The 14,284-nt window shown below is 38.2% G+C and overlaps 1 protein-coding gene across 2 annotated transcripts in view; it reads right to left on the bottom strand.

Moving 5' to 3' along the window:
• Window positions 1-14,284, bottom strand: part of GALNTL6 (polypeptide N-acetylgalactosaminyltransferase like 6) — a 423,107-nt gene that overhangs the window by 89,638 nt on the left and 319,185 nt on the right. The window lies entirely within an intron of this gene.

Raw genomic sequence — 14,284 nt, 5'->3', positions numbered from 1 at the left:
TGCTAAAGGTTGCAAGGAAAGCCTCACTGAAATGAGTTTACAAGGTTATGATTATTGTTACATCAGGTACTAATTCTTTGGACTTGTATGGTCAGACCTCAATCCAGACTTTACATCATTTTAGACTGCAAGAAGTTAGCTAGGGGCTACCATTTAGCAGTACCCTGAAGCACATAATGCTGACACATACATTAAAAGCAACAAGCAAAGTGAAGGCAATACAAGATAGTGTGTTAAAATAAAATCAAGCTCCACTGAAATACAGTTCCTTGAACACACTCAGTCTTCTCTCTGCTCCTCCTCTTCCTAGCTGACCAATAAAAATCTACCTGCAGATTAGGAATAAGTGGAAAAACTGGTGTGTAGTCATATGTATATACTGGGACAGTACTGTGTGGGATGTTTCTCTGTACTGAGGAATCCTAATGTATGCTGACACAAAAGAGGAAGCAGAGACCAGGGAACACCAGCTTGCAAGGATTACAGAACAGAATAGTGGTTTGGGAAGGAGAAAACACTTTGGAGACCTGTTAGGTCAAGAGTGTTCATAATACTACCTATGAAGTAAGTAGTAGGGACAAGTATTAAGTGACAAGGGCCAAAACTGACACCAAAAAAAAAGAAAAAAAAGATGATAGCATTCAGATAACACTGCATGTTTTTGTCTTCTACCCTGTGGCTGACTACAGAATACACATTTCAATTCTGAAATAAGAGGAAAAAAGATGTATCTTTGCTACTTACATAATAAAACCCCAACACAATCCCCTATAAATCACAATGATAAGAGATGTACTGTGTTGTTGAACGGTGGTATTTGTATGAGCAACTGTATTCATGAGACAGGGCTGTGTATCGCTCTAACTCATTTTAGGTACCAGCTACAATTCAGCATCATGGCTAAGCTGAGATTAAATCAAGTCTTGGATCATTTTGTGCCCATGTGCAAGAGTGTCTAAAGTGTGCATTTATTGAACTGTTTCCTGTTTTTATGAGCTCCATTGAAGCTATTCCCATAGTGTGGGAATATCAAGGAAGGGAAATAGGACTTAAAAACAAAGATACAAAGGCCTTGCAGGTAATGTAGGTCTGTCAACATGGATTTTTTTTTTCTATGCTGTAAATTGTACCATCTTATGACCATGAAAAATGAAACAGTTATACAGGATATTATGTATTTCAAAATAAAATTAAACCTAATTTGTTAGGTACTATAGCTTCTGTTATTCTTCAGAGTCAGGAAATCTCCTGTAGCTCTGTAAGGTCAGCTAACCCGCCTCTTCTGACCACTTCCATCCGCAAGTTTCTTGGCACTAATTAGTCCATTGGAACCCTGAACCAAGAGCACGACCACATTGCTGCACATTGTACAGGTTACCCATCTTGAACACAGCTCTCCAACTATGGAAGCAAGCACTTAACACCTTGGCTACAGTACAAATCCTCCATCCTCACCTGCCTACCCTCAAAGATGGGTTCAATGATGAGACACCAGCTGATCAAAGGATCCTACTATACAGCTCCGAATCTGGCTATGTATCAGATACGATTACTTCACTGTTCCCTGTGAGCTGGTTCTAAGCAGCTTCCCTCTCTGTACATGAAGGCAGCCACCAAGGAAGCATCTAAACTTTGTGACAGAGAGAAGCAGGAGCATTACATGGAGAACTCAGGTTGTTCCTGGGATTGGTAGGCTTTCTGTGGCCTGTACAGAAATTCAAGGACCTCCACTAGTTAGCTTTCACAACGAATAAGGTATGGCCCTTGCAACAGTTTGAATATGGCAACCACTGAAGTTTAAATGAACTAACATAAACACAGACTCTTTTCATACATTGTGATTATTATCACTTGTCTTGGGCCAAATAAATTCAGAGAAATTGAGTCTCCTACAAAGGACTTAATTCCATTCCTTTCACATCTTGAAATGAGCAAATTTTGCAAACTGAGTAACTTTCAGGAAATCACTTCAGGGACAGATGATGCAAACAATTACATGATGGTATATTTTTTCCTGTTCTTATACCAATTGCTAAATAACAAAGGAGTTGAATATCATAATTACATTGTCATCAGTTGTATCAGTTTGTACTGTTCAGTTCCTTGCAAACTCAAGAAAAGAAGTTTCTCACACTGCATTTTAATAGTTTTTCTGACCAGAATATCTGAAATTCTCTGAAACAAACAAGAGTTCTCTGTATCACCTTCCTCTGTCTCTCTCAGCTCTCCACAAATTTCAGACAGCACGTAACCTGATTTATGAAGTGCACTGAAATATTCAGCACATCCTTTGATACCAGAATCACATATCCCAAAACAGTTTTTATCTACTTAATTAGTCCCACAATGGAATAGTTCTATTGTTTTCTCCTTGTCACTCAAAGAACAACTTGCAAAAAAGCTCAAGTATACAAACAAGATTTGCATGACTTGCTCACACAGAATTCTAAATTCATCCTCATTTAAACATATCTGGAAGTAATTAGGAAGAAAATAAAAGTAGCAAGTGTTTATTTTGAGAGTTTATTCAGACAAGTGATGTAAAAAGATCAGATTTGCATACAATTCAAAATATATGGATTAGTAGAGATACATAAGGTACCTCGATCTATTAAAACAGCTACATGTTAATAATATCCTAACAATAAGCCTGGACGCAGTCAAACAGAACAAACCCAGGAAAATCTCTCCTATTAAGCAAGAGTGAGAGAGCTAAGGTTGTTCAGCCTCAGGAAGACTGCAGGGAGACATGTTGTGCCCTTTCAATACTTAAAGGGAGTTTAAAAGGAAGGTGAGAAGAATTTTTTTTAGCAGGACAAGGGGTAACATTTTTAAACTAGAAGAAGGTAAATCTAGACTACGTATGACAAAGAAATTTTTTAAGGGTGGTGAAACGCTGGAACATGTTGCCCAGTGAGGTGGTAGATGCCTGGAAGCATTCAAGGTCAGGTTGGATTGGGTTCTGAGCAAGGTGATCCATGTATCACAGTACATTAGAGGTCAGAAGAGACCTCCAGAAATCATTAAGTCCAAGCCCCCTGTCAAAGCAAGGTCACCTGAGGTAGTCTGCACAGGAAAGCATCCAGACAGGTTTTGAATGTGTCCAGAGAAGGGGACTCCACAACCTCACTGGGCAGCCTGTTCCAGTGCTCCATCACCCTCACTGTAAAGAAGTTTCTCCTCATGTTCAGGTGAAATCTTCTATGTTCAAGCCTGTACCTGTTGTTCCTTGTCTTACTATTGCACACCACTGAAAAGAGACTGGACCCCTCCACTTGACACCTACCCCTCAGATATTTATACACATTCATGAGATCCCATTCCTGCTTATTGAAAGGGGTTTGGACAAGATGACCTCTACAGGTCCCTTCCCACTCAAACTGCTCTATGATTCTAGATACAAGTAACAATATCTAGTGTATCTTTAGTTTTGAGATTTGGGCAAGAAGACAGTTTGGGAATTTATCTGGGAAAAGTTCTCTAATAAAAGCATCACTTTGATGCACAGTATTTGAGTTCAAAAACCAACTGCAATATGGCTATGACAATGAAAATACCTAAAGTGAAGAAAAAAACCAAACCCTTTTGGGTCCATAAGTAGTGATGTTTTAAACTTTCATATTATATTTTCCCCTGCAATGACTTGAGGCACTGTTTCAGATGGTACCAGTTTCTAAAAGAATTTAAAAAGCCACAAAGTAACAGCCAGAAACAGTAGAACAGTATTAAAAAAAACTCCACTATTTTCTGTTATTTACATAAATAGCAAAACCATCTCCTTCATGTTGAACCACTCATTAAAGCCACTCCAATATTACTCAATATACTGCTATTACCATAGGTGACACTTTCCAAGGCAAAACAGCAATTCTGAAGGATCTGCAGTCAGCAGCTGGCTTTTAAAAGCTAGCTTCTTAAGCAAAGAGTCCTTGTTTGACCCAGGGGTCACCAAGACATAGATGCTCTTGCAAAGACTGTACCTGGGAATCTCACAGTTCGAGTATTGCTTAAAACACACTATACTCTATAGAGGAATAATAATTCTGGTTTTTTTTTGACAAATGAACTAGGTGTTACTAACAAATTCAGATATTTTAACCTTGTCTTGTCCCAAAAATATGAAAATAATCTTCCATTTTTTCACAGAACTCCATAAATTTGCTTCACAGAAAACCAAATGATACTTTATTTCCTACAGTACAATGTAACTTTCTCACAGTTTCCAATCATTGGGTTGCTAATATTATCTCCAGAAGTAGCTCACACACAAAACCTATATATTACACATACACATTTAGAAGCAAGTAACCTCAAGGGCCGAAGTAAACACACTTCAATCACTGTCAGAGCAAAGCTATAATTCTAAAGAATTTCTCTGAAAAGAAATGATAATTCAGTGTGCAAACCAGCAAGCAACCTGTAATACAAAGGCCTTTAATTGTCTACAGCACAACACATTCTGCCCATTTATTACCAAACAAAAGAAAGCTTGCTGTGACAATGAAACAGGAAGGTAGGGTGGTTTCATTTATTTGCTGTAATATTACATAAATTTCACTGTTAGAATTAGGCTTGAGAGAGAAGCAAGTATTTAAATTCCACAGTGAGCTATAACTGGTGCACTTCGGATATAAAGAAGCCAAAGAACCTGTCACTAGATATGGGGAGTAAATATCTAATTTGTAATTTAAAAGAAAATGCATCAGTCTTTTATTCACAGTGTTGATCAAATGAGCCCATGAATCATATGTTTGACACACGTCAGGCACCTGCCAGGGCAAGAGTTGGCACAGGCAGTGACAAATGAAGAACAATGTACGTGCAGGAGGTTTACAGGCTGTCACTGCTATGACAAGTGATGATAAAAGGAAGCATTATGTTTCTTCCAACAAGAGCTTGTAAACAAATTCTCTGTTTTAATTGTTTTGTGTAGGCCTTCTCTGTCTTCATTTAAAGTCTGGAGAAGCTTTTCTGATGGAACAGAGACACAATTGCCTGGTCATAGTAATTAAAGATCTACTCAAACAGAATATCCGGTTACTTAATTTGGTGCCCAGAAAGTAATTGGAAATCAAGGTTCTGCTTTTGTCAGGAAAGAAAAATAAACATAGTGGTAAAAAAGAGAACTGTAATTCTTTTCTCCTGCTGGGCTACATACAGGGAGTATTTCATTACCATACTGGTACCCCATAGCGACATGTGCTGCAGCAAGCAATACCACTCAAAGGTTATTGAGAAGATGTTAATAGAGACTTAAAGAATGATGTGAAAGCTGGAGCTGGTCCTAAAGACTTAAAACAACATCCTTACAGATGGGAATAGAGAGGTTTGGGGAGAAATTATGATTGTGCTTATCCCAAGAAAGGTTGGACCAGATGATCCTTGAGGTCCCTTCCAACCTGTGTTCAAGGATTCTACTTGACTACAACATGGACCATAACAGAGGAAAGAAAATACAAAGACAACAATGCCTTTTGTTAAGTCCCTTCTGGCTGGCCAGGAAGGTCCATCTGGTATCTGGATGTGTAATATGGTTTACCCTCTGTCCCAAAGTACTTATGACCTGTGTTATAGTACATATAGACCTCTGATATGTACATTAGCAAACAATTAAGAGTAGCAACAGAACCTGCTAAATGCCCTGATGTTTCTTTTAAAACTTACTTGACTGAGAAGTAGGCAACTGGAGCTGTTCTGCCATTCTCAACATGAGCCATAAAAAAAGTATTTCAGAAAAAAACTAGGGTAGTACAAAAATATATGCTGGCCTCTCCTTTTAGGAGCATAGGCATATCAGAGGACTCAACGTGGCCAAACCCACGGTACTCTGTTACCTTAGGTTAGTAAAATAATCTGCAAGTGACTATTTCTGCTGGTGAAAATCAAAGTGGACAAATGGCTGTTTTGACACACAGCAATAATGAGGCCAGATTGAGCAGATTGATTTTTGATGTTTTTGCTCTCTGGTTAGTAGCCCAATATGCACAAAAGAACCTTCAAGTACATTTATGTAATGAACCTTGGATGGCTTTCATTGTGCAAAGGACTTCCATCACTTTATGTCCTTTTCTGAAAGATGAGATTATCTTCCTATGTGAAATGTGCAAGGATACCCACCATTCTTTTCCTGAGGCCTTGAGCATACATTTGTCCTGGAATATCTCATTATAATCTTTTGGTGTCTGAAATGCTTCTATGTAGTTTAATTATTGAGCTTGACAGAAAACATATAAAGGAAACTGAGTGGCCTTAGTTTTCTGCTGCATTTGACAGAATAGCCCTCTCCAGTGCATCGTCATTATTTTTACTTCTGCTGTCTGTATGTATACTACCATAAAAGCAAATTGGTCTGAAGAAAGAATACAAGGTGAACTGATGATTTTGGGTACATCATCTTCCTTTCCTTCAGTTTCCCTTCAATTTTCTTATTTGCAGAAAATTGGTTGGAAATGCTGCTTGGAAACAGAAATGTTGCAAAGGCTATACCAGGTTAGCTGCCACTTTTTCTAGCCAAGTCAAAGACTCCAAGAAGGGCATGTCCCCTGGTTATACCTCTGGGTAAGCTATTCCACTGCTGCACTACCCTTCTGGTGAATAACATTTTCCTAAAGCCCAAACTGAATCTTCCAAGCTGCATCTTGGGGTTGTTGCTTCTTATTGTACCATCTGCCAGTAGCAGAGGAATGAGGTTCTGCCATCTGTGCAATTCCCATTAAAGCAGCTGTGGACAGCTATTAGATCACCATTTAGCTGCTGCTTTGCCAGACTAAACAAGGACAGGCTCCTGCGGCTCTTCTCAAAGGTCACATACTTTTGGCCCATGACAGTGTTGCTAGTCTCCTGCTAAAATGACTTCAGATTTTGTTGTCCTTCCTGAACTGCAGAGCCCAAAATCAGAAGCAGAATTACAGGTGCCATTCCCATTTTAATTGACTGCCATTTCCAGTGGTTGCCCAGTTTTTGGTTATCCTCCATCATTCCTTTACTTATCACCTAAAAGAGTGTGATAGTATTCTCTCTTCAGATACCCAGATCTAAAGTCTTGTATTTCTAATTAGTCCTGACTGAGTATCCTGAAGGAATGATGGGGAGGTTTCCTGCCAGACAGACTTTAGCATCTGATTCACAAGTACGTCTGACTAAAAGGAGTTCCAGGAGCAGACAGATACTGTGGAAACTGTTGGATGTGTTAAGTCTGACACAGACTGATAAATAAGAGCAAAATTTGTAACTGCTTGGTATAATAGCAATTGGCTAATAGCTATCTCATTTGAGCACTAGATAACCTAATCTTTCCAAACAGTTTTGCACGGCTAGGAATAAGATGACTTGAGAAAAGCTATGTAGTTAACTGCTGATCTGGAAGTAGAACTGTTCAGAGAGACATTTGTGCCAATCCTTTGGAAACTTGTTCTGGCTGTGATGTTTGAGTTTGCTAGCTTGGGGCAATCTACAACGCAGTCTCTTTTTCTGATATTAATAACAAGCCAAAGTCCTTGAATGATATACTACAAGACTACAGAGTATTCTGAATCTGCAATAGTTCTGATCATCACTTGCACATTAATAACTATGAATTTCCAGATAGTAGGAATAAAGAGACCCTTCTGTTCTCTTTAGTATCAGTGATCTGCATGAAGGGATGGAGTGTACTCTCAATAAGTTTGCAGATGACACCAAGTTGGGCAAGAGTGTTGATCTGCTTGAGGGAAGGAAAGCTCTACAGGGGAATCTGAACAGGCTGGATCAATGGGCTGAGGCCATTTTTATGAGGTTCAACAAGGCCAAGCACTGTGTCCTGCACTTGCGTCACAACAACCCCATGCAAGACTACAGGCTTAGGGAAGTGTGGCTGGAAAGTAGCCTAGTGGAAAAGGGCCTGGGGGTGCTGGTCAACAGCTAGCTGAATATGAGCCACCTGTGGGATCAGCTAGTGAAGACAAACAGTATCTTGGTTTGTATCAGAAACTGTGGCCAGCACACTGATGATGCATTGCTGAGGGACATGGTTTAGTAGTGACTTGGTAGTGCTAGGTTAACAGTTGAACCTAATTGAAAAGTCTCTTCTAATCCAAACAATTCTATGATTCTCTGAATCATTTTAATGTTCAACATTACAGCCTGTTAAAGTTGAAAGAACCTCTGAATTCAAGAGTAAATATACATTCCTTTGCCACAGCTTGAAAAGGTCAGCATTACTAAGAGCAGGAGGCTGAATGTAACTTGAGTGTAACTTGATTTCAATCATGATAGACTTAATATAAACTTCTGCAGGCAAATATGTTTTGTAGTGTATGGCCTTTCATGTTTTTATATGTTCATGAAAGGAGTGACAGAGACTGCAGAATCTGTAAGGCTAGCTAGATTTGCTGAGTTTTTCTCAGACTACATCTCCAGTTAATAAAGACATAGAATCATAGAATCAACAAGGTTGGAAAAGACCTCAGAGATCAAGTCCAACCTATGATCATTAAGTGCAGAGATCTATGTGCTCCACTTCCATAGAATACATCCATAGAATACATCCATAGAATAAACCAGGTTGGAAGAGACCTTCAAGATCATCGCGTCCAACCCATCAACCAATCCAACACCACCCAAACAACTAACCCACGGCACCAAGCACCCCATCAAGTCTTCTCCTGAAAACCTCCAGTGATGGTGACTCCACCACCTCCCCAGGCAGCCCATTCCAATGGGCAATCACTCTCTCCTCCTAACTCTTTCTGTACAGAACTTTTTCCTAACATCCAGCCTGAACCTCCCCTGGCGCAGCCTGAGACTGTCCTCTTGTCCTGGAACTGGCCGCCTGGGAGAAGAGACTAACATCCGTCTGTCTACAACCTCCCTTCAGGTAGTTGTAGAGAGTAATAAGGTCACCCCTGAGTCTCCCTGAGCTCATGCAATTGTAACTGTTGTCACAGTCATTCTGTCACCTGCACAGAGCACTAGGATTTCTTTGTCAACAAGGCGAGGGTTCAGGTAATTGATACACACAGGTGGTTACTCAGTTATAAAGTGTGATGATTCTTACACAGATACCATGAAAGCATCATTAAACCCTTGAAGTATTTTTCCATGCTAGATTTTGTGAAGATGGAAAGGAGCAAAACACTTCATTTTTAGGTTGCAGTGATTTAGCAGTAATTTAGTATCTTACACTACACTATGAGTATCTAGGGCTGGCATGTTAGTTTGATAGTGCTGACACAGCTCTGAATTATCTCTTTTCATAAAGGAAGAATGAAAGATGGTTCTTTGTCTTTATGGATTTATTGCAGTTGTACGAGGTGTTGTAGTATGATTCATGTCTTTTTTCACAGCTGAGAACAGACTCCTTCATTTCCTATTCTTGCATGAGTCTAGCTCTGAGAAAGGGGTCACCAGCTGGGAGAAAGGTGGGGGGCTACCTTTTACCAAAAAATTAATGTTCTAACAATTATTTATCATCTGAAAGCCTGCAAAGTATCCAAATTACCAAACCCATCATTTAAGTATCACAGTTAAATTCTTCCAGAAATTAATTAATGCTCAATGCATACCTTAAAATTATATATTTTGGGAGTATATTTTACAAAAACGTAAAATATACAGAGGAACTTAAGCACTTATTTATTAATTGATCTTATGTACTTAACACACAAAATAAAACAAGTTTCAAAAAAAACACACCCTGTACCCACCTTTGCTTTCTGGACTATCACAGTCATGACAATGACATATATCTCCCCCATTGAAAACCATCTTTTAACTAAAGCAATTAGAACAAACATATCAACTATTTCCTTGCATCTATTTTAAAAATGATTATCTTTTATATATTGAGGCTGCTCACACCCCTTAAATGTCCACATTCAGAAATGGGTTTTGAAACTGCCTGGAAGAAAGCCTACAATCTGCTTCTTTATAGATGTGCCTGTACCTCTGCCTGAATGCTTCCTCAAAGTTATCTTTGAAAAAAGGTGAGGAAATACCTTGTTTTTGTAGCCCTGTTCCTCTGGTTGTATCCAAATGCTTTGCCAGCTAAAATGTAGGGAGGATTAATTTTGTTCACCAGAGGAATGACACATTGTAAAATGCAACCATCTTATGCTGGATGAGGAAGTTGGTTAAGAATATAAAATGAAGTGATCTTTAAAGGGAAGTAAAAATTAATTAGCAGGAAATTATTTTTGCTGCATGGTAAATATAATAATCACCTGAATTGGAGTGTGATCAAGAAACTGAATCCAATTAATGATACAGCAGATTAAACAGGAGAGAGCTCTTCGCATACAAACAGTAAACAAAAGCTATGCTACTCTTCCCTTGTCCTCCTGCTAACTGTGTGGGTTAGGAGCAGTAAAAGGGTGAAAAGAAACTATAAAATTCATGGTGCCTGACACTTTGTAAAACATATTGCTCCCTGGAATAGCTTCACTGTTGTAGAAGTGTGGTTTCTGGGGTAAAATTAATCCAAACAGGGAAGAATTTGTTCCCACTATCATCTTGGTAGTCCTGAACCTCGTAGGATGCACAGGAGGGTGCTCAGGGACATACTGCCAACTTAGGTGATGAGGAGCAAGGCAGATGAGGTTGCACAAACAATTTTTATGGACATTTTTTTTTTACAACAAAGACTTTACTATGGAAGAATACACTTGCTTTGGCACTTCCTCACACCACCAATTCTATGCATGTCACTGGCTACAGCTCAAACAAGAATCTGGGCAATTAAATTAGACATCAGGGAAACTATACTAAGTGTACAGTAAGATAACAAAGAAATGTACAGCTGGCTTTACAGATCATTCTCTAGGCACAATTACATAGTACAGACTTGTATAAAGTATAACCTTGCTGCATTAAAATTTGATTCTTTTTAATAGGTCTGTTTACTACACAGGTAGTAAACTCATCCCCACAGTAACTCATCCCTAAGTCCTCTTGTTTTCAGAGTCACATTTATGCATTCTGTCAAGCAAGACTTCCTTTTGTAACACACTGCCAATAGTCTTGCAGATTTTGAGACCTGTCTTTAATCTGTTTATCCTGAAATTGTCTTTGACATATTTTTAGCTCTTCCTCCAAAATATATAGCTGATTTTTACAGTAGTTGCTGCCTTCACAGAAGAGTTTTCTCTCATACTTCTCTATTTAACCTCTCAAAAGCCATGAGCAGACTGTACTGGAGAACTGATACAACAAAGATGCAAGGATGGCACTAACCTTATATTTGGAGAGAACAGTAACACTGGTCCATAGGAAGAGGGAAAACAGAAGTCATCCAACTCATCCAATAACATCAGATTCTGGTACAGCTCCCACACTAAACACTTTTATTTCCCAGAGTAATTCTACTGACATTATAACTTGTTACAAACCTTAGGCTCTACTAACCTAAAGATATTGGAATAAGGACATCTCCTAATAGAATATTTTAATAAATTCCTGCCTACTTGAAGATGCTGCACTTCTTTAGTTCTTGTCCATTCTATGTGCTAACACAGGGGATATGTGTATATATGTGTGTGTGTATATATATACACACACACACACAGAGTAAATGGCTAGGCTTTAGTCTGGCTATTAGTGCTTTTCCTCAAGAATTCAGTGGGTGATTTTTCCTAGTAAATGGGTTTGTTCTTGTAAATAAGAGAGATCCTTGAAGCATGCTCTGAAACAGATTTCAAAATACAAAAGAGACTATAGGTGATACCTTATTCTCCTTGAAGTTTTACCTGACATAGGAATATAAACTCTGAGGCACCAAGTCTTTACTAGAGTGAATATTTTATCTAAGCTTTGCATCCTGCAGCACAATAAAACATAAAGATGCTCAACAAGATTTCTCTGATCTACTGAAAGAGGTCTTAAATTCCCAGTAGTGTAAATGCTAGAACTAAGTATGTAGCCATACACCTTTAAATATCCTTTCTATCTCCTGGATTTTGTTTCCTACAACACAGTAACTTGCATTATTAAGACTTTTCAAAGCTGGAATGTGGGACTTTATGAGCTCTAACAACCTACTGGCAAAAAAAAGCAATATGAGTCACGGTTTTGATATTAGGTCAATCACTTCCCGCCCCCCCCCCCCCCCCCCCATTATTTGCAACAAACTGTTGCCAAAATTAGGTCTATAGAAATGTTACACTGAAAGAAGTAGACCACTGTTTGGGTTACATACTTTGAAGCATAAGAATTAATTAACAAAAAGGAAACCATTCTTTGTTCATAGCCTAATCTGCTATGATGATGATCTTCTACATAATGAGGCAAATATTGATGCATAATTAGGCATCTCCTAACATCAGTATGAGCTATTAATCAAACAGTAACACCATGTTTCTTTCATGAACAGATGATTGGCTTTTCACTTTTTATTTAAAACAAGAAAAAGAACAAACAAATGAGCTGCTGTATAAAACAAGCTTTGGAAGAGGAGACATCAAGTTCTTTATCTTTTTTCTTTTCTTTTACACAACTTGTCTCTTCCTATCTCTCTGATGTCACAACTGTTCTGCATCACTGATGCTCTTCACATCCTCTTTAGTCAGGCAGGTTGCCTCATTAAGGATGTGAATTTAAGAAACAGAAAGACATGCTATGTATTAAATGAATGGCTAAGATTAAAATTTTAAATAAATAAATAAAGATTATCTTGACTGTTAACAAGCAGATCCAAGCTCCTTGGAGCTTTCACATAATGACAATGAGTTTAGGCTCAGACCATGTCCATACATTTCTATATAACTTATTTTGAACACTTCACCAGCTTTGCTCCTTAAAATGGCTATCCACCTTGCACTGTCAAATGACAGAGGACATAGAGAATATAATCTAGTATTTTTGTACTTTATATGTTAACAGTGATTATGGCAATTTGGCCATCTCTGAATACAAGGAAAGCTGAGACTTAGACTCATTCCATCTCCCTATGGACAGCCATGTGAGTACAGATCCAAACACGAATTGTTACATGTGGCCTTTACCTGTATAAACGCAGATTTCTCCTAGTCCTCTTATCAAACCTTTCATAAGTAAGCATAAAGCTATTTCAAAATCAGACTTGTCATATCTGCTTTACAACACTGTACTGATTCTTAAGGATCTGAACACAATTTTCATATCACTCCTTCTGTTAAAACCACAAATATAGATTCAACAGAGGAAATAACCTTTGTACTTCAGATTTCCTTAACATATGAAAAACAACTTTGTCCAAAACCGCATTTAAATCTATAATAGAAATGGCTGAATTAAAAATATGAGCAGAAAATGACAAGATTTTACCATTTTCATTTTAAATAACTTTGTACTTAAAAGTATTCAGCAGACTGTCAACATCTTGCCTGATACATGAAGCTCCATTGGTCCTGACCAGAGGTATAAAGATCTTCCCCTTACTATCTTTTCACTGAACTGGAAGTACTGTGCTTCACACATAACGTGTCACTTACACCTCCCCCCAGTTTTGTGCTGGTGTGAGGTTTTCCACTGCTAGCAGAAGAAGTGTTTAAAAGAGGTGTAATAAGAAGTGTCCAAAAGTTGTGCTATTGCCTGCAAATATTTAATATTTGTAACCAATCTTTACTTTGTACTTTAAGTGGAAAACCAACTGTGGGAAAATCTACTGTGGCAAGCGTGTAAGTGCAATGTTTTTGCCTGTAGTTTGACAGTTTTTCCAAGGCAATGTTGTAATAACTTCTCAGGTTTTGACAGGTTTTGTTTAATTTTTAATAACTTATTTCCTGAGGCTTATTTTTTAACTCTTCTTGTATGGACATCACTTAGACCAAAGTAAAATAAGTAGAAACCACATAGAACAGGTGAAGGTAAAGGCAGGTACAGAGAACTAGTACCACCAGTTTCCCTCATACCAGTTTTGTAACTGTTCTCATTTAGTGGATTTAATTCCAGAAATAAAAGCTGCTGGAAAAAAATGACTCAATTTTCTGATTAATTAAACCATTCCACTCATCATCAGCTGGAATGTCAGATGTTTGTCGGGCTCTGGAAAGATAACTGTGGCAGTTCTTATAGGTCAAGGAACATGTTTAGTTAAATGTCAGCGCTACCTGAATTACCTCAAAGCTCTGATTTTCTGCAGTTATGTTTCTGTGTTCATACTTTCTTGGAAGCAGCTGGAAGGAGATAAGAGCAATGGAAAAATAACAAGGGGCATAGCTAAATACAGGAAAACTACACAACTAAAAGAGTAGAGTGTACAAAAGCAAAAGGTAAACCATAACTGTGATATTCTGAAATGACAATGACTTCTATTCATACTAGACTATCATTC

Source organism: Dryobates pubescens, chromosome 1, assembly GCF_014839835.1.
Source record: "Dryobates pubescens isolate bDryPub1 chromosome 1, bDryPub1.pri, whole genome shotgun sequence".
Lineage (NCBI taxonomy): Eukaryota > Metazoa > Chordata > Aves > Piciformes > Picidae > Dryobates > Dryobates pubescens.
This window is presented reverse-complemented; position numbering and strand designations above follow the sequence as displayed.